The 25,288-nt window shown below is 44.3% G+C and overlaps 1 long non-coding RNA gene across 1 annotated transcript; it reads left to right on the forward strand.

Moving 5' to 3' along the window:
- Positions 1-388: 388 nt before the first annotated feature.
- Positions 389-13,947, forward strand: LOC134515860 (uncharacterized). Its single transcript, XR_010071129.1, has 4 exons — positions 389-506; positions 10,439-10,678; positions 11,756-11,844; positions 13,861-13,947. It is a non-coding gene; the product is annotated as an uncharacterized LOC134515860 (long non-coding RNA).
- The last annotated feature ends 11,341 nt before the right edge of the window (positions 13,948-25,288 follow it).

Consider the following 25,288-nt stretch of genomic DNA (forward strand, 5'->3'; position numbering starts at 1 on the left):
CTTGGCCGAGGCCGCCTTCCTCGCCCCACGAAGCCAGCCAGGGCCGGGTGGGAAGCCTGGCTGCGAGGACGCGCGGGCTGCATCTGCAGCTACTGCACACGGGGTTTTCGAGGGGCCTCAAGAGAAAAGCGTGTGTGTCGTTAAGGAAAAATATGGCAACAGATTTAAAATGCAGTCAAGCGTGCTGCTCTGAGGCGGCTGTTTTCTATGAAAAAAACACTCCTGCCGTCTCCTGTTCATTTGACCCGTGTCTAAATGGCAGGTTAAAGACATCATTTGCATGGCGCGGTGCTACCGACACAGTCTTTGACCTTGGACGTGATCTGGCAAATCGGATGACTCTTAATTACAAAAGCCTTTGAAACACACCTTCCCACTGCCCTTACACTGTCCACTGGAGACAAGAGTGCTTGAAAATAGAAACCTGAAGAGAAAAATGCGAGCTGATGTAGTTTCTGTAGGAGCTTAAGGAGGTCACTGTCAAGTATACCCCAGATATTTGTGAGGTAAGGAAGGTTTTGGCTTTTGGTTGTTTTTTCTCTAACTTTTCTTTGTGATTGACTTCTTCGTTACCTTACAAACAGTCATTTAAAATGTGATACTGGGCTAGTAGGTTTACAGATTGACGATTTCAATTTCCAACTAGGGGCTTCACAAAGGCACCGTATTTCAGGGAACCACGTTCTTTGGTCTCCTGACTGTGAGTACAGATTCTTAAAAACTTGGAGCTACGTATCTATATCAAGTGCTGTTACTAGGTGGCATCCTTAATCTGTCAAAGCTGCCATTAATATTTAACATCCACTGCAATGTCATCTTTATCGTGTTCTGAACAAAGCTTGATGTCAGCCGTCTCCCTTCTGTATTCAGTAGGGGACAGCTAAGCAGCCCTAGTGCCCACCACATGATGTACCTTGACTGCAAAATCCATCGGCTTCTGGCTTCCCCGCAACAGAAAAGCAGCAAGAAAATCCCTCGGAGCTCTCACTGTGCAGGGTCTATGCCTAGAAGCAGTTAGATAAGCATGGTAGTACCTACCAGATTATTCTGGTTTCCAGATGTGTGGTGTCCCATTCAGCGCTTGGAATTAAATTTGATCCTGTGAGTCTTTTGAGGATAGCAACGCTGTCATCTGATACTGCAGGTTGTTTCCTGGTTCCCGTTTGTCCTCAGTGAGACAAAGGACAAACAATGCTCCTTGGAAACCAGCTCTCCTGCCATCGAGCAAAGAGCGGCAGTTTTCCTGAGCAGAAGTGATCCTTACAGAAGTGTATCCAAAGTAGTGCAGTGATTTATCAAGAATGAAAATAGGACATTACCCTGTAAAACAGGTACTGCTATTTACAGAGCAGTACCAGCAGGGGCTTCCTGGAAGTGTCAGGGACCTATATGACATTAGGCACAAGTGCTGAGAGACAATTTCTGCCCTTCATAGTTTGCGGTGAAAGCCAGCATGGAAATTATAAATGCTGAACCTTTATCTGCAGTGGAATTATTCTATGTACAGGGTTTTGGAAGGCAAGTGGGAGGCAGCTGAAGGGGCAGCAGCAGGAATTTGAGGTGGCAGGAGAAAAGAGGCAGCAGGTGTAAGAGGAGCTTTGTGAGAAGGCATCAGGCTTAAAGATGAGGCCAGGGCACAGTGGCACAGATCCACAGGGAAACAGGCGGGGGTGTGAGGTGTGGGGGACAGGGTATGGTACTTTGTATTTGTATGGTACTTGTACAGTATTTGTACAGTACTTGAGCACCTGGTACTTTGAGGGGCATCTGACAGCACTCAGAGGACAGGAGGCAAAAAAATTCAGAAACAGGAAGGGCAGGAACTTGTATTATGCAACATTTGTTTTCAACTGCAAACAGTTAATTTTGACTTTCGCCTTGCATTTTTTTTCCCTAAAGGATGAGTTAAGTTTTCTGCATCCTGTGTCTCCTAACAAGGAATTTCTGCTCCTGTAAGACTATCTTTCTCACTCTTTTCTGTCTTACTGCCTCTGGTTTTGCTTCTCCATCGTGTTCCTGACCTTTTCCTCCCCTGCCACCCATTCTACTTTATTTTGTTCTCCTTTTCCTTCACAATTTGCACATATTTTGCTGTGATTATTTCTCTCCTGCTACCTCTCTTCCCTTTTTTACTCATCCTTCTTTTCTGCATGCTTCCATCTTTGGATTCTAAAAGCTTAATTGACTGTCTCGTGACTGGAAAACAAACCAAACTACTGGGAGCAGGGAGAGGTTGCTGGTGTGCTAGCATGCTGTCCTGCCCAGTGTTGTAACTGAACACACAGTAGCTGTGATTCTTGGGTAGCTGGAAAAGAAATGTCCATTGCAATCTCCATGTGTTAGATCTCAGATCAAGGCAGAAATGCAGAGCAAGCTGGTTTTGAATATTGCATTTCTTACGAGCACAGTATGCTCTGCGATACCTGACATTACAAGTGGGAGAACTTACTTTTTCACCATGCTTTCTATCCTCATAAGTGAAGAACTGTTCCCTACGGTAGACTCCTAGCTAATTATCTCTGTACTCTCTAGGTTAGCTGGCAGATCAGAAGAGACCAGAAAACATCCCGTGGCTGTGGTAAAGCCACGCTCTTAACACTGACCTTCAAATAATTGGCCACAGCTATCATTTGTCATGGCACTTTTCAAAAGCGGCTCTTCAAAATCAGGTGGGAAAGGCGTTCATGGCTGCTGTCAGACCCTAATTGCACTGAGAAGCTCCACAGGCTCTACCCCTGCCATGGGCATTTGCCTGCCTGGGCTTGTGGCCAACCCTGGCATGGCCCAGCTGTCAGCACAGTGCTTGGTACTGGGAAAGGAGATGTGGGAAACCTTATTGGGGATCTCTGTCCCTTGGCTTGGGAGCAGAATTTAAGCTCAGGCCCTTGCCTGAACTATGCGGTAGGTATGCCCATCCCTGGCCACGTACCTTGCTGATGCTGTGCTTCCCTGGCTGATATAACTTCCTGGCTTGACCTTGAGCCTGTGTTGTCTCTATGGTCAAGCTTGGTTGTCTTTGGGCCACAGCTGACCCCTGTTGCTGCCACCAGCTGTGCTGGCTCTCCTTGTTGGGGTGCCATGGGTGTGTCAGTGAGGTCCCTGCCTGCCTCACTGTCACCCTTATGCCCAGCTTGCCTGCCCTGGTGGAGCAGCTGTGCTGCTGCTTGCTGACAAGGAGCACGCGGTCCTCAGGGTGTGGGTGAAAAGTGGCTTCCTTCTTCGAGGGAAATGCGCTATTTGGCACTCTTGCCAGGTATTGCCCTTGCATAAATAATAATAGTGTTAACACTGAAACGTGACTAAGAAGGCTAATAAACGTTCTGATTAGAAATGAGAAATAGAAAAGTGAAACTGTATTACTTTTGGCACTGTTCAAATGACATGCAATGCCTAAATCTCAAGACTCATGCTATATACCTTTACAGGTGATGTGACATCCCATGTGTGCTTAGACTTTAGGATAGGAGTCTTGTTTCCTCTGGTTATCTTATTCAACAAGTTTCTGTCTCATTTGGGACCCATGACTTACACAGAGACAGAAGGCATTCTGAAATATGATGCTTACGGTGCAACTTGAGCAGATTCACAAGAGTGCCCAGATCAATCTGCTGCCTCTAAACCAGTTCTCATTTGTAGGAAAGATGGGAGTCAGCTGCACCTCTGTTGCCACAGAACTCTGAATTCAGATGACATGGCTTGCTTCTGTCCCAGTAGAGATGGAAAATAAACTCCTGTGTCTAAACACTGTACGCTTTCTGGGAAGGTCAGATCAAAATCATGCCTAGAAGATGAGCTGTAGTCATTAAAACAAAAGTCAGGTTTCTGTACTTAGTGATCCCAGGTGTGGTGGATTAACCTTGGGTGGCCACCAGGTCCTCACCAAGCTGCTTCATCACTCCCTGTCCTTAGCCAGCAGTGCCAGCACAGCTCAGCAGCAGCCAGAACACTGGTGCCATTTTGAACACCACTCTGTCTACAAATACAAAGCACAGCACTATGAGGGCTACTATGGGGAAAGTTAACTACATCCCAGCCAGACCCAATACAACACGTTTTCTGAAAAGCATACATTTGAAAAAAGAATAAATGGTTGCTTTGTTTGCCCTGATACTTTTAATGGCTTTTGAATATTCAGGCAGTTTATTTGGAAACAGAAAAATATTTTTGCTGAGCTTTTTGTGCCCCTAGTGAAGAGTCTGTCCTCTTAAATGCAGGAAAAAGTGAGTTAGAACAGAATGTCTCTAGCCCTTCACATTGTGCCTTTGGCGTTCTCCATTTATAGCATTTCATCTGTGCAAATTGAATTTGTCCTTGAACTTGAACCATTGTTGAAGTATCTGAAGTATCGTAAATTAGAAGTTGTGATACTTCAAAAGATTAGGATGTCAGACACAGTAACTTTGTATTTGAAATATGTAGTTGAAAAATCTAATCTGGGGAATGGCTCTGCAGTAGCACAGCTGATTTCGTTTCAGTGACGTGACTTCAGTTTTACAAAGATAATATCCCAGATCACGATTCAGTCCTCTGTCTGCTGAGAGGAACCACAAGCATATTTCTATCATAATGATTAAAGAATATTCCTAATGACCTTTGAAGACGTCTTGTAATTTGACAGCAGGAAATTATTCTGGCTTTTGAATATATGACAGATATTTTAAAACAGGCTTTTAAGTGGTTTCCTTAGTAACTACTCTTCATTAGGGATCGACGTATGCTGTTAAGTATCATGCTGGGTTCTGATCAGCTTTGCAATATTAAAGACACTTGTTTAAAACACTGCCAGGTCATGCACAGTTCCTTGCTTTCCAACAGCCCTGGAGCATAGAGGGAAGCTCACTGCCTGCCAGAATTTTTTCCAGACATGCAAGGACACACCTCTTGATGGTGAGCTAGCATAGGTGCCCAGATGGGTGGAGGAGCTGGCCCTGCTCACTATTGGCTGCTCTCTCATCCAGTGACTGTGAGGAATGGAGAGGGGTTTATTTCTCATTCATGTACCCCGCCACTGCCCCACAGCCCCAAGAAAATGCTAGTGACTTGTGATTCCCTTTTAGAGAGTTATAAAGCACAGCTCTTAACTGAGCACAGCTCATATTCGGGTTTTTTTGCCTTTTATCTCAAGTGTCTGGGACATCAGATAATTTATCCTCCGATCCCATATTCAGTGCTTACGATCAACAGGAGTGTAAAGCCATTAGCAGGGTTAACAGTGGAGGATCCAGGAGGTGTCACTAATATAAAGAAGCACCTCCTCTGCTCTCCTCCAAAGCTTTACAGTTATTTATTTATTCTGATTTGGATTGCCTTCCCTATTTGCTATGGACATCTGGGATTTAAGGCAGCTTTAGCAGAACTGACCTGAGAATCCTAAAGAGAACAAATCCTGCTCAGGGGAAATGTGTTTAACAGATCCTAATGGAGGGCGTCTGCCTGGCGTTTGTCATCAGCCCTGGGAGAGCCTGATCAGATGCCCCAGCAGCGCTGTGGTCTCTGGCGGCAGACTTCTCTCTGTTTCTAGCTGGAAGGTCAGAGCTTGTTCCTACTGCCATAGAGTAAGAAGGAGTAAGAGTCATTTTCTCCTGATGCCTTCTCACGTTGTGCCTTCGCTACCTTGAGATTTGGTTGCTGCAAAGCCTCTATGTGAGCTTCCCTCTAAAACTGTTCAGAGGCACAGAGGCAGAACTAGCGTAGCATGTGAAAGCCATGCCCTCAGCACGTATAGTGCTGAGTACGGTGAGTTCTTTTGCTCTACCCTGGCACCCAGGGTGTGTGGTGGGAAATGCCAAGTCCTACCAATAGACTCCTAAAGGAATTAATCAGCGTGTTGCTTTGAGAGAGAGGCAGCTTCTCTGGCTTCTGTCCCTGAGCTAAAATTAGAGAAGGTATTCATGAGTGAAGAAGAGGGACTGCCAGTGCTCACGTCTCTGACAGTCACTGCATTGTTGGTCTGAAATAGCCTGTCTCTTGACCTTTAGAGCTGGACTGTGGTGGCCTTTTTCGGGTGACTTGGAAGATACTGTGATAAAGTGAGGTAATCCCTGAAAAGCATCCTTTAAGAGTAAGAGTATTCTGATACTTGTATTTGTTTAGGTAAGCCTGCTCTGTAGGAATACTTTCTTGCTTGGCCATGCTTTTCTTTCTGTAACTCTCAAGAGAAGGCTTTTCTAGAACTTACACAGAAAAAGAGAGTAGTTTTTAACAGTGGTTGCTACTTTGTATTTGTGGTTTTGAAGGCAGAAATCAGCAGAAATTTCTGAAGGTAGAAATCATGCAGAAGTAAGCTCATGTGTGACCCAGTCCATGGCATTATTGTACTTAATAGCAGTTTTTATTTCTTGTTGATGCTGTACTCATCTTTGCTTAGTTGTTTTTAATACAGCCACTGCCTGCTATTATAGAAAGGGATACTACTTCATCCTAAGAGCAAATCAGAAGAATAGGATAACAGGCATTCAGCATTATAATGTATGACAAAAACTGAGGCATTATTCAAGTTAAAATTCGTGTTTTTAAAAAAGCAAAAAGCACAGGGCCCACATGCAAAATTAAATCCTATGTCATCATTTTGTAACGTAGAAGATTTCATGAAACTTTGTGTTTATGAGTGAATCTGTCAGCTTATAGGATCTGACCCAAAGCATACAGAAACTTCTGAGAATCTTCATATTGACTTAGCATTGGGTCCACAGGAAGATGGATGTGTTCAAAATCATGTCCGGCACTGAATGAAAGCTTCAGCAGTATGTAATCTTTGTTTTTGACATGTGAGCATCACATAGAAATACAGTGTGTAAGCAACACACCGCTGCATGCAATGTGCAATCTTTGCCTACTTTGCCATCTACCTTCTGTATGGGCCCATTACAGTAAGTGGGAATCTGGGGTGCGGCATAGTTGCTGCGATTCTGCACTTGCTGCTGACATCTTCTGCCATTTTTGGTTGTTTTAAAACTCAGATCAGTTTAGTGCATTAATTGGGTGATTATCCCTGCGGGACAGGGTGGATGGTAGGGACAAACAGCTGGATGGACATGGAGTAAGGATGCTGAGAACAACCAAAACTGTGTCTACTGCTGAGAAAATATTTATGGGGAATTGCACTTTTTACTAATTAGGGTGAGTAGCATAAACTGGTTATTTTGTCAGTTCAGTTGCAATGATGAGCTCTTTTTCTAGCATATCAGAGGTGTGAAGCATTAACTTAAATCTCTTTCAGCGAGATGTCCCAAGCCTCTGGCTGAGCCCTTGCTTTACTTCATAGTCATGGCTTTATCTCTGCTTCTTATCTGCAAAGTTGGGGCAAGAAGACTTCTCAGTGTCAGTGGGAGTGTTGCGAGGGTGATCAGAGGAGCAGTTGTGATGAGTTCGGCAGAGGCTGGACTAGCTCCTGGGCTAGCTGTCAAGGAGGGTACCAGTCCACAAGCAGCATAAAGCTGCGCAACCAGCTCATTACCGCATCACACGTAACTGCATATAATGTCAGTGTTGTGCACAGCTAATATTAAGATTTGTATAAATGTGAGGGCACCTTCCTTGCCACTGCCAGTTTCCTTCAAGAGCTGAGGAGGATTAGAGGAGTGCCCTGTCTAACATGGATGGCTGCCCTCTGTTTGCACTGCCTGGAGCACCAACATTTGTGCTGATCCTTCCCTGGTGCCCACTGACACAAAACTGTCCCAGGCTTTTCCAGCTGCGGACAGACAGGCAACCCTTTCCTGTTAGAAAGGCATAGCGTCACGTGTGAAAAACTGACAAAAAGGAGATACTCTCATCCTGACAGATGACAGTGAGCAGGCATTAGTTTGGGATTTATTCTGAGTGGCCTTTTGTGCAGTGCTGAAGACAACGGTCTTCCAGGTCTCCAAGGTGTTATGGTAATTGTAGTAAGCAACAATGACTGGTTATGGGCAAATAAATTCCTGAAAATGTTTTGAAGCTGGAAGGATTTGCTGATGGCTAGTCCAAGTCATCAAGCCCCATGCAGTTAGTTACTTTTCTATGGAAACATTTCACCATTTTCAGAAGATGAGTTTCATCTTTAAAAATGCATCTTCAGCTTCTGGTTCAAATCCCCCACTGATGCAAGTGAGCATACAGCTCAGCTGAAATCAACAGGACTCCAACCCCTTACCTCAGCGGTAAATTAATCCTGCTTCTGCCTTTTCACCTAATCTCTTCAGCGCAGAGAAACAAATGATATTGTCAGCATTTGAAGGAAAAAGCCTGTTTAGTTTTCAGGGCAACACAACACAGGGAGAGGAAAGAGATAATGTTTGCATTTAGCTTCATTCAAGAAGGGGAGGTGCCATGGTTACAGTGTTAAATGTCATGCTGTGCTTACTCCAGTTGCATCTATTCACCTGAGCAGGATTAACTATCTAGGACGATGTTTAGGAATACTATTTGAATATTTTCAAGACCAAGTGGAGGGTAATTCAGAAGCCAGTTTTGAAAAGAGTTGCACATACGATAGTAAGTATTGATGAAAACAAAAATGAAGAATGGCTCTTTAATTCTTGTCTCTACCATGACAAGAAGTGGCAGAGCTTACCTGTTTTTTGCATCTAGCTAAGGGAATACTAATTTCAAGGAGGTAAGCACATCCTGATTCAGACTGTGTCCTGGTTCGATGTAAAACAGAACCAATTTTCTGTTCAGTAATTTTACTTTTCAGTTAAGCCTCTTCTAACTAACTGAACTCTGTGAAATTAGCAGCATATTGTTCAGACACTGTTCTCTCCCAGAGTGGTAAAACCTGATTGTAACTTATGCCAAGGAATGGGATGCAGAGAGGCTTTTTTTATACTTGCTGCTGTAACAACCAAGGCCGTCTCACTTTGTTATTTGCCCCATTGGAGGGTCATAAGCAGAAAAACGTAGAGGGGTCACACGTGCAGGGAGGAGCAGACAGGACAGGTGACCCAAAACTGACCAATGGAGTATTCCATCCCATCTGCATCCTGCTGAGGGCTGCTGCTGCTGCATAAAAGCTGAGGGATCAAAGGGTCAGCTCTCTTTCTTCAATGGCCGGTGTCCAAGGAGGATTCTCTCTGTTCGTCTGCCTTTGATCCCGATCTATCCATTCCTCAATCCAGACCAGGAATCCAGCTCCCATCTGTCACTGAGTCCAGCCTGTGACTTTCCCAGTGCATGCCAGTGACGCGATCGTCATCCTGGGATCTCGATACAGTTTTGTATATATTGTATATATTTCATTATTTTCTTTTTATTAATAATATTTCATTAAAGTAGTTCAGTTTCTTTTAAACTCATAAGTCTATTCCTCTCTCTTCTTCCGCTCTCTGAAGGGAGATGCTCTCCCCTCTCTGAAGGGAGAGAGGTCAGAGAGCATATGTCATTCATTTCAGTGGCCAGTCCAGCCCAAACTATAACAGTCTGTCACCTGTTGTATCTCAAATCTGGGCAAGCCTGGCCCAGATGTAGTGCTGGGTGAATACCAAAACACTGGAGGTTATCCCACCGATTGGGAAAACCTGGGTAAGCAGAAGTGTTCCCTCATGGGTTCTCCCAGGTCCTAACTCCACAAGGGTCTCTGCTCCTGGAGACCCTTGTAAGCTGTTTGGCCCGTTCTGTCTTCACCTTCCAGGTGAGTCATTTTGTGCAATTGCATCTGCACATGATTATGTTCTGTCTCACATTTGGAGTTTCAGGTTGCCCCCAGCCTGTATTTAAGATCTCATCTTTTTCTACACCACTGTGAAACAACTGTTTTTCTAATATGGCTTGACCCATGTATTGAAATAAGAAAAACGTGTTTTATGCTTGGTGCACAAATAAGAAAATGCATGAATGGGTTGGCCCACTTTCGGGTAAGATCTTGGAGAGGTGCAGGACGTATGGAAGTGCAACCATTCTTTAGCGAAACACAGTGCTGTCAGGCACATCCAGTGTATCTTGCTCAACTGTAAGTATAGTGCTTTTATTTAGTGCTTGAGTCCACAAGCCATGATGCTTTTTCAACAGTGTATTTCCATGGGGAATTAACGACACTCAGTGCCTCCTATTTTTTTCCAGAACTTTATTTTTTTTTGGAGGGATGGGGGGAGTCATCTCATAGCAATGAAATCAATGGGAATTGTCTTATTGACACCAGTAAAGCTTTTACTGTAGAACAGAACCAGCCAAGATGCTCCATGAAACTACATTTAACTTTTATTAAATCTCCCCTCTCTCCGGCCCCATTTCCTTGCTCCCTGGGATCATCATGCACCGACTATGGTTGGACAGAGTTCCCTCTCACACGGAGCAGAGTGCGTTGCCGTTGTGCCCTGCCAACATTGTTTGAGGATTTACAAGGTCTGTTTTTTGCAACGTGTACACATGCTGCTTCCATCTTAACAGCTGTCAATCCTGAATCACAGTGTGAACAGCGACTGAGATGCTAAAGTGCATCTTTTCCAATATGCCGCTTTAGGTCTGGGCTGAAACTGCAGAGCTGGAACGGAGGATCCTTTCTGCATGCTGCAGCGTCCCTAAGCACACTCTGGGCAGCCAAGAAGGAGACCTGGCCATTCCCTGAGACATCTCTGCAGGGGCTGATAAGCAGTACTCCAGGCACGCAGGAGACACGGACCCTGGCTCCGGCTCTTCATTTTGGGGGAGCCAAGACCAGCAGAGCAGCTGTTATAGGGTCACCATTAATACATTACTCAAGGTAAGTTGAGTTGCCTGCTGTTTCTACAAAATTTATACCTCCCTCTCTCCACAGGCACCTCTTGTCTCTCTTTGCTTGGCCTCTGCGCTGCCTGAGGCCTCCGCTTATCACGGCAGTCACAATGTACCCATTTCTGAATTCAGTGAATTACTGTGTGAACCTTTGGAGAAGCAACACTTTTAGACTGTCTTTTAACTAACTAATTTTAAATGGGACATTATTAAACATTGCTTATCACTTGTTGACCACATAGGAACACTTGACCTTTGCACAGACTACATTCAAAATATTGTACAAAGCCATACAAAATATTCTTCTTATTTCTTACTGGAATTTCTAAAACATCTGACTAGAAACAACATAAGGGAGATGGAAATTAACAAGACTCCAGTGTGATCTGCACAGTAAAATGTCACTTAATGCAGACAGTATGATACCATCTTTTTTCAATGAATGCTTTGATGTCGTAAGGCTGGAATAAAGAAAAGGCAGAGTGCCCAGTACAACACAATATACAGCAGCAAATTTAATTTGTTTGTCTCAAAGGGCAAGGTAATTCTGTGGTGCAGCAAAGTTAAATTTCACAGACCTCAGTCTATGACAGTAAGAAATAAAGACAGGAGACACCTGTTGCAGATGACCCAGCTCCTTGTTGGGCTCTTTCCCAACATGTATAAATCAAGGAGGGAGATATCAGTTACAGGTGGACAATCCAGCTGACAGGACAGACCTTCAGATGCTTTGAAGGAAAACGCAATGAGACATAACACATTTGATAGCTTAATGTCTGTGCATGCATCTACATAACAATATGGAACGGATTCAACTGAACATAATATCCAACCAATGAAAGCACAAGCAGCTTCAACAAATGTTCACAATATTATTTTCAAGACTATAAGACTCATCCATATACCTGAATTCAATTTCTGGCTTACTCCCTGACAAATTTAAAAGAGCGTATTCCAGAAAGATCCAGTGTTAGTAAATTGTAGAAAAGAAACAGGGAAACATAACCTCCAGCAACATTTTATGATGATGATTTGTAAGCTGGTGTTTTGATTTATATCTTCATAGAGATTTAATTGCCTGACACCAAGAAAACCTGTCTGTCATGCTGTGCAGGTGTATATCTGGAATGACTAGATTGCTGAGGAGATTTTCAGGTAACTAATTTGGTTTTATTTGCAGGTTTGATGGGTGAAGATGTTGCTTTTTGGTTCTCACATTGTGTCTCTTCTCGGGTGCTAAAGGAGAGTAGGTTTGGTTGGGATCTTGCGGTTAGGGGACCTCGTTGCACATTCTTCTCAAGAACTGGGGCCTTTCATAGAACCGGGCATAGAATTACAAATGCAGGATCACGGTGACATTGAGTCAGCTTTTCATCACATGCCTCCCTACCCATACAGCGAGTGCTCCCTGGCTACTCTGAAGGCTGGTCCAGTCATTGGCACTTCACCAAAAGGAGACTGCCAGCTTTACCTGCAGTCTGAGAGCAAAGCAGTGCTACAGCCACCCACTTCTTGCCTTTGGACAACACCAGCTCACCACCCACCTCTTTTAAATGTGCTGCAATCAAAATGGCAGTTTATGGGATGTATTTTACGGGAAGACTGAAGACAAAAGTGGCTTGACAAGGAAGAAAGCAAAACCCACCCAAAGGCCAGACTAAGGGGTATTTGCAGGTCATAGACAGGGCAATAGCAAAAGCTGGGGTGAGATGGCAGATAGGCTGCAAAGTCAGCCTAATTCCCTTTCCCTGAATCACCACATGGGCAGCAACCTGTCTCCCCACAGAGCTATCCTCCTTTGCCTGTAGAGGGGAGTCATCGCCTGCTCCACTGGAAATGCAATATTTTTGTAAATGCATTCCACACTGCCAAAAATACTTTTATGTCTTGTTGCTAGTCATTGGGACCAACTCTGAAAACAGCAGTTCTTCTAAGATGCGTGTCAGCTCATCTCCCTTCCTCATTCCCAGAGAGAATCCAAAGGGTGCATTAAATATAACCTTAGACTCTGGTACAGAAATAAATCATGTAACGTGATCTGTATGTCAGTTAAATAAGTCACATCGCAATTTCTATTGCACCGATTCATATTAGAAAGTATTTCCTTTTATTGAAAAGACTGCAAATGCAAACTCCATGAAGAAAAAGAGCACGAGTACTGGCCAAGTCCTGCCGAGACTCTGCAGCCTGTGGGTGACAGAAAAGATCTTTGCTGTAGTGTCCCGTGCCTCGCCACGGCTGTGGTTTCCCCCTGGCAGCAGCTCTCATAGGGATCGGCTATACACTGCCACAGGAGCCAACCGTTGTAAAATCCCTGCTCCATTTTGGTCTCCGAGGGAAAACCCCAGGGTGGTGCTGGAGTAGTACTGCCTGCAGGCAGGTGTAGTTCATGTATCTGGGTTCCCTGGATATCCCACTCTCAGACCACTGCCTCAGCAAAACCTGTGCTTCAGGGCAATCATTAGACTTTGCAACCGCCCCAAGCAAGGTGGCTTCAGCAGAGACTGCAAGAAGCAGAGGTATTCCTGTCGCCTGGGGCACTCAAATACAGTAGGCGGGCTGCTTCACACCGCCCATCCTGGGACGCGCTCAAGCCTGTCCTACAGGGACAGACCGACAAGTCAGGAAGCACAATGGTTGAGGTCGGATCAAGGCTTGCTGAAAACTCCTGGGCGAGCCAAGTCCAAAAGGGGTCCCATACAGACCCAAGGCAGTCAGAGACTCCCTGCTCACTCTTCCCTGTGTGAGCTGATCTTTTTGAGGCACTCAACATGTTTTTACTTCCTTGGGTTTCCTGTGCAAAGGGAAGATGTCCGGTGTTTGCTGACACTGCTGGCTGCTGCTTCACTGAACCTGGATTCATTTTGTAATCGGTTCTCTTCTGGGAGAAGTGGCATTGTGCATTGACCTGCTTGATCACTGCAGCAGCTCCCGCTGCTTTTAGGGTGTGTCAGAAACATCCCTGATGTCCAGCAGTGGTGCTTTTTGGTGATACCCAAGCTTTGGACCACTGCCTGGGCAAGTGCCAGCCCAGTCAGGGAGTAATTTGCCTTTGGGTTCTTATAGTAGATGATTACTCGTCTAGTGCTCAAGGTCAAGATTCTTCTCTGGGATATTTTGATGTAAATGTTCGACTTCATAGAAGTCCAGTATTGCTCTCCTCCTTCACAGCAGATGGAGACAGTGCAAGTCTTCCCCGAGGGGAGTCAGATGAATATTCTTCCTCAGCACAGTCACCTGCTGCAAAACCTCAAGAGGGTAAGGTCTGTAACTTGCAGTATTTCTACTCCATCTCTTAAAGAAGGAATTACTCAAACTCAGTAAAAAAATGTTACAGAGATGAAAGTATCTAGCTCATAGGCCCTTTCATTTCCTACTCTAATAACCTGGACTCTTTTTCTTTTTGTTGTTTGTTTGTTTGTTTTAAAAGCTAACACCACTAATTTGCTCTCTTGTGAATTATTGCGTTTTGATGGGACATGCATGCAGAAAGCCCAGCTGACGATGACTTCCATCTCTCTGGTTGGGAAGGAAGGGGTGTGTTACCTGCGTGTACTAAGATGGTGCATTGTGTTACATGCTCCTGAGCTTCTCACTTGTTTTTTGTTTCACAAATTACAGATGCATGCCAGCTTTTATCCGCCTCTTCATGGAGAAATTGGATGTCTTTTTTTGAAGAGATATTTTAATCAGACGGAAATTACTGGACTCACTACAGGGGGAAACCAGTTCAGACCTGTGGCCTGTATCATGCAGGCTTTTTGGGTCCACCTTGAACCACCCATGGATAGCTGGAGAGGGAGCCTGTTCCCTAGTCCAGCAGTGGCTTCAGTTGAACTGCAGCTCAGGAATGAAGGAGGAAAAACAGCACTCGCCATGCTCTCAGCCCTTACACCTCCTAGGTAGGAAACTTACTCCCGGTCTGTATGTCTTGCTGTGTTTTCAGCATGAGGTCGCATGCCCTGCGTTAAGCCAAAGGAACAGCTCAGTGCTGTGCTGTGCCCCATGGAGAAAAGTGCTGCTTTCTGGCTAGAGATGCAAACTACTGTGCTGACGTTGAGTCCAGCAGCCCTTTCAGCTTTACAAAGCCTGCCTGGGCAAATAAACATCAGTTGAGCTGTCAATGAAGCGGGACAGACTGTTCAGGCATTCCTATACTGCACGTGCTCTGGACTCCCAGGCCAGCAGTCTGGAGCTTCCCTGCTAGAGCTTCCGAGACTGATGCAGCGTGATGGCACCTGGTCTGGAAACAGAAGTGCCCAGAAAGGGGAGGGTTGCACACCAGCTCTTGGTTGCTGACTGGATCACGCTCATCCTGGAGAAAACAGTCCAGGAGAAAGACATGCTGACGCCATCATGCCTCCAGAGGGGTGGACTGGGCTAGGTCTTCATCCTGAGATTAAAAAGCTTTCCTGGCCTGAAGAAATGAGGTGTTTCACTCTACATAGACGATCTGAGATGGATTGTTAGGGGTCATTAATACACACCTATCAGCTATTTTTATTTTAATAATATCAAGTAGTACTGGTACTTCCCATCTGTAGTGATTTTTCTGTCTTTTTTTTATGGATTAAGTTGAAAAAGGTTTCCTTCTCTGGTCTGCAGGACCAAAGCCGTCCCTACAGGCGCGAGGAGGCTGGAATACCATGCCAGCCCCTGGAGATGTATGTTTGACCCAGAACCGTGGGTCTCTGCATCCCACCCAGTACCAGCAAGTACCGGTCTAAGGACAAGTTGAGTGCAAGGCACTGTGTCACCTGGGACAAAACCACTTGAAGGCCAGCTGCTGCACGGTGACCTCCGCATGCAGGCTTTCTGGTCTATGGGAGGCACGTCTAGCATCCGCATCCCAACACCACTGGCTCGTTAACACAAGAGAAAGCAGCAGTAAGGCCAAAAAAGTTGCTTGGATGGCATCTCGCGCTGCCTGCTTTATGGAAGAAAGGTGGAGAACAAAACTCCCCAGTGAAACAACACTGCAGTGCTCGGGCAGCAAGCAGCATTACATGAAGAACTCGATGATACTGTAGTAGCAACAGCATTTTTTCAACACCTTACATTGGAAAGGGCCTAAGACCGTAATGCTAAATTGGCTTCAATATTCCAGAGTAACCACCAAGTACGAACTGCCTTCAGGAACGACCGGGACTGAGCCTTGAGCCCCCGCCGCCGGGGATGCGGCTGCACCGAAGGAGAAGGTGAGCGGAGCCGGGCGGCCCCTGGACCCTCCTTGCGGCCGGGGGCGCCGCCGAGCTCCCCGGCCCGGTGGGGGATGCCCAGGGGGAAAGGGGGGGCCCTGGGTTCGCTAGCGGTCGACGGGCGGGTGGCGGGGAGAGCCCGGGGCCGGGGGGGGGCGGCGGGACGGGACGGGGACGGTGTCCCGGCAAGGTCAGACAGCGGTGAAGGCTGCGGCCGCGCGCGCAGAGCGCATGCGCGGAGGCGCCGCCGTACTCCGCGGTGCCGCCCGCTGCTCGGTGCCCCCGCCCCGTCCCGGGCCCGCCGGGTGTCGCGGCGCCGCCTGGCGGACGGAAGGCGGCACCGCAGCGCGCGCCCGCGCAGCGTCGCCGCCAGCCTCGCGCCGCCGCCTGGTGGGTGAAAGGCGGCAGCGAGGGAGCCGTCCCGGGCCGCCTCCGCCGCCCCCCGTCCCCGAGGCGTGATTCATTGAACCACAGAACCGGAACCGAACTGTAAGATCGAGTCCAACCGTAAACCCAACGCTGCCAAGTCCACCGCTAAACCATGTCCCCAAGCGCCACGACTACACCTCTTTTAGACACCTCCAGGGATGGTGACTCAACCACTGCCCTGGGCAGCCTGTTCCGATGCTTGATAACCCTTTCCGTGAAGAAAGTTTTCTTAATATCCAATCTAACCCTCTCCTGGTGCAACTTGAGGCCGTTTCCTCTCCTTCTGTCACCTGCTACTCGGGAGAAGAGACCGACCCTCATCTCTCTACAGCCTCCTTTCAGGTAGTTGTAGAGAGCAATAAGGTCTCCCCTCAGCCTCCTATTCTTCAGACTAAACACCCCCATTTGCCTCAGCTGCCCCTCGTAAGACTTGTTCTCCAGACCCCTCACCCTCATTGCCCTTCTCTGGACCCGCTCCAGCACCTCAATGTCTTTCTTGTAGTGAGGGGCCCGAAACTGGACACAGTATTCGAGGTGCAGCCTCACCAGTGCCGAGTACAGGGGGACGATCACTTCCCCAGTCCTGCTGGCCACACTGTTCCTGATACAGGCCAGGATGCTGTTGGCCTTCTTGGCCACCTGGGCACACTGCTGGCCCATATTCAGCTGGCAGTCGACCAGCATCCCCAGGTCCTTTTCCCCCAGGCAGCTCTCCAGCCACTCTTCCCCAAGCCTGTAGCGCTGCACGGGGTTGTTGTGACCCAAGTGCAGGACCCGGCACTTGGCCTTGTTGAACCTCATACCGTTGGCCTCAGCCCATCGATCCAGCCTGTCCAGATCCCTCTGTAGAGCCGACCTACCCTCAAGGAGATCAACACTCCCACCCAATTTGGTGTTGTCTGCAAGCTGACTGAGGGTGCACTCGATCCCCTCCTTCAGATCATTGATGAATTCCTCCTGCAATGTCTTGTCACCTGTCACTTTTAAAATTTTCTTTCAGCATCTCCCACTAAGTGGTTCAGTGTCCCTAGATTTTAATTCCTGCCTGTGTTTCTTGTACTCTTTCTCTTTTTAAATTATCTTTTCTGTATTGGGTTTATGTGTCACTGCTTTGGTAGCAGTGGCGGCTTCTGTGAGAAGACTCCAGGAGCTGCCCCCATGGTGGATGGAGCTAGTTCCAGCCATCTGCAAGGGGGACATGCCATTGGCCAAAGCTGAGCCACAGTTCTCCAGGTGTGGCCTCACCAGTGCTGAGTAAATGGGAAGGATCATTAGACTTTGCTAAGCCCCACACAAAGTGGCTTCACTAGGGACTGTAAGAATCCTGTCCACTGGCCCATGAGGGAGATGCCTGGCAACTGGCAGGAGACAGAAGAGGAGGTGGGTTGTGCAACATGGTTTTTATATCCATCTTGTAAACCAAAATAATTTCCTTTGTCCAGAACTGGTTATGAAAGACATGTCTGTCTGTACTAGAACTGGGTTTGAAAGATAATGGAAAGAAGTTCTCACTTTAATTATCATAGAATCATAGAATGGTTTGGGTTGGAAGAGACCTTAAAGACCATCTAGTTCCAACCCCCCTGTCCTGGGCAGGGATACCTCCCACTAGACCAGGCTGCTCAAAGCCCCATCCAGCCTGGCCTTGAACACTTCCAGGGAGGAGGCCTCCACAACTTCCCTGGACAACCTGTTCTAGTGTCTCACCACCCTCGTAGTGAAATGTTTCTTCCTAATATCTAATCTAAATCTACCCTTTTCCAGTTTGAAGCCACTAACCCCTTGTCGATCACTTCCTGTGAAGGTCTAGCATCTCTACTGGGGGAGTGGGAAGGCTTTGTGGGAAATAGGGGATTTGCCTCCTTATATGGGCTTGCAACCCCCACCTAGGAATAAATGTGGTTTCATAATTCAGAAGCCAGGAGGTTTTATGTACTCCCTGTAAATCTTTGGAAACATAGAGGAAGCAACATATCCTGTCTTCTCCTCTAGCTTTCTCCATTTCCCATGAAACTGCTTAACCATTTCGAGATTTTGTCTCTGCGACCCAATGTTACTGGCCTTTGCAATCTGTTTCCTCAACATGATGGGGTCTGTAGTACCCTTTTCTACTAATTGTTGGGTAAGACAAAGACAATGTAAGTATCAGAAACTTGCCCATTCTCATCTTCCCTAAATCAAATCAGTCCCAAAGATCTTTCTACAGGTTAGAAGAAAGGAGAAGCCACGATCCTTATTACAGAGCACAGACGAAGTGAGGGGTACCTTTACAGTCAGGGAGAGCTAACAGCATACAGCTCAGTCAGCACTTCAGGGTATGACTATTTGTTCTTCTTTTTAAAAAAGGGGGTCATGAGCATCTTGTTTGGTCTTGTCCTTTCAGGTTCCCAGTCTAAACAAAATCGATTTTGATTAATTCTATTTAAGTGATCGTCCTTTTAATAATGCTTTCTTCTTGCTACGTGTGTCAAAGATTTTTTTTTTAAAGTGTTCCTGAGAAATTTAACCTTGAGATACCTTTTTTTTTCCAAACCACCCGTGAAAACTAGCAGTTCCTACCAAAACAGACACTTTTATACAAACCTGCAATTTTTTTATACACAGACCGTACGAACTATTATCAAGTAATCATCAGAAACCATGCTTTATTTAACATATATTTTTTAACCCACCAGAATAAAACCAACAAACTCTCTCCAAAAATCTGAGTGTAGCGTTAGGCCTTTCTTTCTTTGGAAGATCTATGCAGTCAATTTATTTAAACATGTTTAACTTCTGGACATAAATTATTTTTAAGAAATCCCAGCAAGACTACTGATTTATTTTAATAAAAGGAAAACTCAAGAGACCTCGCTAGCTTTTGTTGCTTTCTGTAACTGAGATTTTCTTTTTCCTATCTAATATTTATGAATATAGTGCGCAACAAAATAATTATTCTTGTATAATTTATTTATGTACTCATGTTTGATGAAGGAATTATCAGCATTTTACTCAGTATTTAAATCAGGAAAATTATTCTTTCTGGGTGTAAAAAAGCAATCTTCCCTTTTATTTTAGTTGCCATAAAGCATACATAAACCACACTATCCCCAAATTGCCCTTTGCTTCTGCCTTACAAGCAAAGTAAAACACAAGCCCTTTGTTTTAAATTCCCCTCTCCCCTTCTCGGATAACTCCTACAACTGTTTTGCACTTCCAGTTTAGCAAATGTTATAGACGAGGTAGAGCTACAGAAATAACTTGCATACCAACTCTCTATCTCCGTACAGCGTGCTAGAGCCTGATGGCAAATTCACTTAAGTTGTCTTTATACATAAAAGCCTCTAATTTAGGAAAAATATTTTGGTTTGTTCCATATAACTCTTTATTTTTGCCTACAACAAGACGATATTAAGGAACAGATTAATCAAACCTAAATTTCATTTGGAGTAACATCAGTCAACAGTTCGGGTGTGATTTAGGCAGAAAAAAATCAGGGTCTGAGTGCTTTGCCAAGCAGTGTTCATTCTTGGTGAGTATATGCTTTTTCATAGCACTGCTAGAGCCTATTTAATGTTCTGCTTTTAATTTTGCTTTAAATTTACATTATTTAGGTAGCTGTAAGTGTTTACACCACAGTGTAAATCTAGATGCAGGCAGCCTTGTGCCTCATTGACAATATTTTCCTTAGAGCCCTGGCTCACATGAGAACTTCCTTGTTGTCCTATTTCCTTGTACGAATACAGCTTTCTTCCTCTGTGGGTCCTCGCTAATTAAAAATACTTTGAATAGTTTGAATCCCGCTGTAGCGAAACATTATGACATAACACATAAATTACAAAGAAAAACTATGGCTAGCACAGCTCGCTTTCCAGCACACATAATAACAGGGTAGCACACTGCATTTCCAGCCCCTCTCACCTCTTCTCTTCCTTGCTGTAGCCCCAGCAGTGGGGAACGGGCAGGGGAGGGAGGTACCAATGTCTCCCAATATCTGGCCACCACCCAGAAAGTCATCATGCATTTCCTTCTGCTGCTGCTGCTGCTTTCAAGGGTGCATTGGAGAGATTCTGCACAGGCACAGCCAAGATACTGAGTACTATGGTTGGAGGTTTTTAAAGAGCAGAAAGCTGTTTCAGACAAAAATCATGGTCTCTCTCTATAAGCACAATTAAATGTGGTCGCTGTAGGGAATAGAGACCAGATGTTATATGCTGCCTCTTAATTTTTTACTTCTGCAAATTAAACAGGGTGGGGGGACAGATAGTGCCTGCGCTCCATAATCTTCTGCCCTTTTAGATTACACTTCAGTGGATTATTCAGATTTACCTGTTTTAGGATATTTCTTTGTAAAGTATTTGCATTGCAAAAAATCTATTCTCTCTAGATTTTTTTTTGGTTGGTTTGTTGTTTGTTATTTTGGGGTTGTTTTTTTTTTTTTGCTAAGCAAATAATTGATTGTCAAAATTTTATTTTTCTGTGTGCTTCTCAGTTCTCTGTTGTTTTTTTTTCCCCAATGTTTTACAGAACATTCTGAAATTTATCCATAAAGCTGATAATTTTCTGACTGTAGTGAATTTTTCTGAAACTCATTGCATGTTTTTATACAAGCTTGTTTTGTCTCATTAGTATACTTTTCCTTAAGCTCTGATTCTTCTATAAAAGACTATTTTGTAAAAGTGCCGTAGTTGAGGTGATTGAGCACTTTCTTTATCAGCTATTTCCTACCAAATTTGCCTATGGTACGGGTTAAAGTCTCTCTCCCTCTATTGCCAACTCAGCTATAGTTAATCATGCAATTTAGTCTGATGATAATTTATTCCAGCTAATGATGCATGAGATGCAAAGGAGGAGTTTGGGGGACTGGAAATTAGGAGGGGGAAAATTCCCAAACCAAACATTCCCACCTTTTTTCCTTGCAAACTCAGCATATCTTATGCTGAAGTTACTGAGACACTATGGAGCCCTGCTTTTTTTACAGTCTCTTGGTGGTGGAATCACACTTTAAATCATTCTGCAAAAGCATGACTTAGTTAACACTTCATTATGCAAGAAGATTTCCACTATGCTGCAGTTGGCAGAAAAATCTGAGTTTCCTCATGCATTTTATCCATCACCCACTTCAAATTAAGAAAATGTGACTTTAAAAGTTTTTGTCTAAAAGGCATATGGCTGAATGTCTATTTACCCAATCATCAGTTGTACTAGGTGGATATGTTATTAAGTTATATTAAGATATTTCTGTGGATATTTTTTCCTTTCGAGGAATAAAATCTTTCACTGTAAAGCATCATTTGAAGAGTAACACGTTTCATCTCAAGGATCATGAATGGCTTGCAGTATAATTTTACAGTGTGGCTAGTTAAATTAATTTAGTAAGAAGAGAACACGGTTATTTGCTCACATAAGGGTTTCCAAATTGTGATCTTCAGACCACCAGCTGTCTGAATTGTCATAGTGCGTAGCGCGTACGTGGTGCCAGGGCCAAATCATCCCTTTTTGTATTAAGATCATGGGAGCCTCCAAAATATTTGAGAGTAGTGAGTGGTGTAGGAAATCTGGCAGTCATAATTTTAGTGGAAAATTCTTTTTCAAAAAGTGGAAAATAGACTTATCACTAGAGTAATACTATATCCAGTCCCCAATAACATTCACACTCCTTTAACACTGGGATTCCAGCCTCTAAAAACATATGGATACTTATGGTTATTTTCTACAGCCGAATCCCAAACCCTCTACTCCATTTTTGCTCCTTTCTTTAAGCAAGACTCCAGTTTGCAATATTTATAAATTCAAACAGTGAGGTTACATGCAACTGAATGATAACCTCTTTCAATTTTGTATCCTTTTAAGATACAAACTTAAGTTGAAAAAGAGAGATCCTTCTGAAATGGATAAATACCCTTGGCATTTTATTGGAAGTGTACTCAAAAAGAAAAGACGGAAAAAATAACCACCCATGGCATTGTCTCCAAAACCAATCCAGCTGCACTACCAGAACATGGAAACTTTTATTTCTCTGCACCTAGCCCTTCTTTTTTGTATGTCTCTCAGCTAATTATGATGTTCTAACTAAAGATATCTTGGTGTATTTCAATAGGCATGGACTTATGCAGAAAGACTTCTCAACCCTGGGCTCAGGTCTGTAATAATGTGATATCCTGACAAAGTAATTACAGAAATATTTTACAGGAAGTGCCATCAAGAAGTCACCTAGTTCACTTCCCTACTATAAATATTTTTAGACCCATTTATATAACCTGTTGAATAACGAGTGCAGTGAATGTTGTAGAAAATCCCTGCTACTCTCACGTTATGTATTTTTCATTACGCTAACACACAGGGCTTCTTTTCGTCTGATATGACTGGGTATCAGAAAATATTTGTAAACCTCTTTTTTTATAACTAACAACCTGCAAAACAAGACCATTTTTAACAATACCCTGAAGTACCTCTCATTTCAAAAAAGCCCATTATACTTTTATAAATGCCTATACACCTGGAAAGAAATAACTAAAAGGTAGACTCTGGTCTGTATTTCTTTAGAAAAATAATTTTAGCCTACATTAAATCAGTCTGTTAATTGACTCCATCTTTAAAATCCTCATGACAATGCAGATTCTGCTTTGAAAGCTGACATCCCCTCCCAGAAAGAAAACCACATAGTGGTACGTAAATTTCACACAATTTGAAAAGAAAGACTGCCAGAAATGAAACAGTAAGGATTAGGTTTAAATTAGATTCAATTCATATGTCTAAGTTAAAATTGCGAGTAGCCTTTCTGTAGAGATAGTAAAAACTCAGACAGTAAAAACTTCTGCTTCCTGCCCAAAGCAGGTCTAGTTCCAAAGTTCAGTCAGGTTGCTTAGGGTCTTAGGCATTCAAGTTTTTTAAAATTTCAAGGCTGGGGACTCCACAGCCTCTCTGGGCAACGTGTAACAGCGTGTAACACCCAACTCCATCCCTGCGTGTCCACAATACTTCTGTTTCTTCTACGCAGCCCATCCCCACTTCCAGCCCCATACACTTCCTTTTCGCGTTTGAACTCAGCTAGGAGTTTCCTGCTCAGCCAGTCTGGCCGCCTGCTATGCACACCCATTTTCCTGCAGTTCGGGATGGACCCTCCTTGTGCTTTCAGGAGGCTGCCCGCAAAGACTGAGCCGCTCTCTGTGGCCCTTGGCCCTTCAAAGCATCCTCCCATGAGATCCTGTCTGCGAGCTGCCCGGACATGCTGAAGTTCAGAGTTTGTACTTTGCCACTTCTGCTTCTACTCTCTGCTACTGCTGCTATTAGCTCCCTTCACTTCTGAGAAAAAGAAATTTGTAAGGCAAGAGCCAGTAAAGTAGATGTCAAACTGTGCACAACCACTCAATTTTTAAAATTGCCGATATTGGATTAGAATTTTAGCTGCCGCATGGTATTACATCCAGTTGCCTTCAGACTGTAAAGGTGGCATAAGGTTACTCCTTGTTTTGCAAAGTGTCAGTTTCCTTCAAGGAGAGAAAAAGGTGATGAAACAGTTGCCACTTTATGTCTGTGACTGTGCTACATGTGCTTACGAACTGGGAAAGAGGGAAAAGTGGGCAGCCAGATTCAGAAACAAATTCTCCGTTCCTCTGTCTCTGTGCTTGAGACAAGGTTCTGGGTATTTATTTTTTTGTCTGAGTATTTTTCAGCTGCCTTTGAATTTCTAATAACCTGAGATCTATCAAGGGACATTCTGGCCACTCCCTGAGTTGTAACACTCCCCAGACGATTCTTTACCAGCCTCCTCCACGGCATTTCGGTGAGAGTAGAGCAGATCCGTTTCCATCTTCCAAATGGAGCACCCCAAAAGTTGTCGTCTGTCATATGGTGTGTCATGACATAATTCCAACTGCTTGCTCTTTTTTAGCCCTCTCTCCCTCCACAGACGATATAGAATTGTGTTTTCTCCTCTCTTCACTGTGTGTTTGTGTGTCGCCTGTCTCTCCGGTTAGAGAGAGAAGAAAGTTTCTAGAGAAGATTTCACATATAACATAAAGAGATTTGGTTCTCAAACCAAGTGGTCAGTATTCCTCAAAAAATAAATGTGCTATCCATCATCATCAAAGGGTCTTTACAAAAATTCTCCATATGTGTAAATCTACTCATCTCAGGATTTGAGGACACATATTTTATTTTAAATAAAAGAAGAATCAGGCAATAAAAAAATTATCCAAATGCTGAAAATGGCAATGATAAAAATGGCATTTTATCCAATATAACCTATTTGGAACTTATCTAAGAGACTAGTAAAACATTTAAAACATATTCAGTGTTTCAGCTATTAACATGAACTTTGATTGCGTATTATAGAAGCCTTCCTACTGTGCTTCCCAGGTATAGCACAGTCATTTGAATTCATTCCTTGGCAGTTCCTCAGAGGGTCAGTTTCCAATAATTTCCCCAGGACGGGTAGAACGTGAAGGCACTGAAGACATCCCGATGAAGAGAGCTGACCACGTTGCGTCAGAACTGATGCAGCTTAACTGACTCTGAGCTCTGCAGAGCTACGTTCGCTTGCAAGAGAACGAAGCCCTGGTCCCTGCGATAAAAGCAAAACGTCAGGGAGGAAAGGTCAGAGACAGACTTCAGACATTTCTGACAGGGAGAATCAGTTATTTCAACTCTCCACTTTAAACTCGAACTGAGTAATATTCTTCCCTACGTTGTGAGTTTTCCATAGAGATCTCCCAGTTTGTTGAAGGAATAACCAGGCTTGAGAGGGAATGGCTGAAGGTAGTATAACAACATGTCAACCCCCTTTTTTCCACATTATAAATTCAACTGCCTCGGAGGAAACCACCTCATGACTTGGAGCACTTTAAGACAAACATTAATAATAACAAATTCTAATTGGTCATTATTGCTTGAATAGAAAATATCAGATTTCATTTTCACCAGGAGGAAATGAAAATGTCATGTACTGTAATATGACAAGCATGGAATTTACAGTAGTGATATGTACTTGT

This window comes from Chroicocephalus ridibundus, chromosome 5, assembly GCF_963924245.1.
Source record: "Chroicocephalus ridibundus chromosome 5, bChrRid1.1, whole genome shotgun sequence".
NCBI lineage: Eukaryota > Metazoa > Chordata > Aves > Charadriiformes > Laridae > Chroicocephalus > Chroicocephalus ridibundus.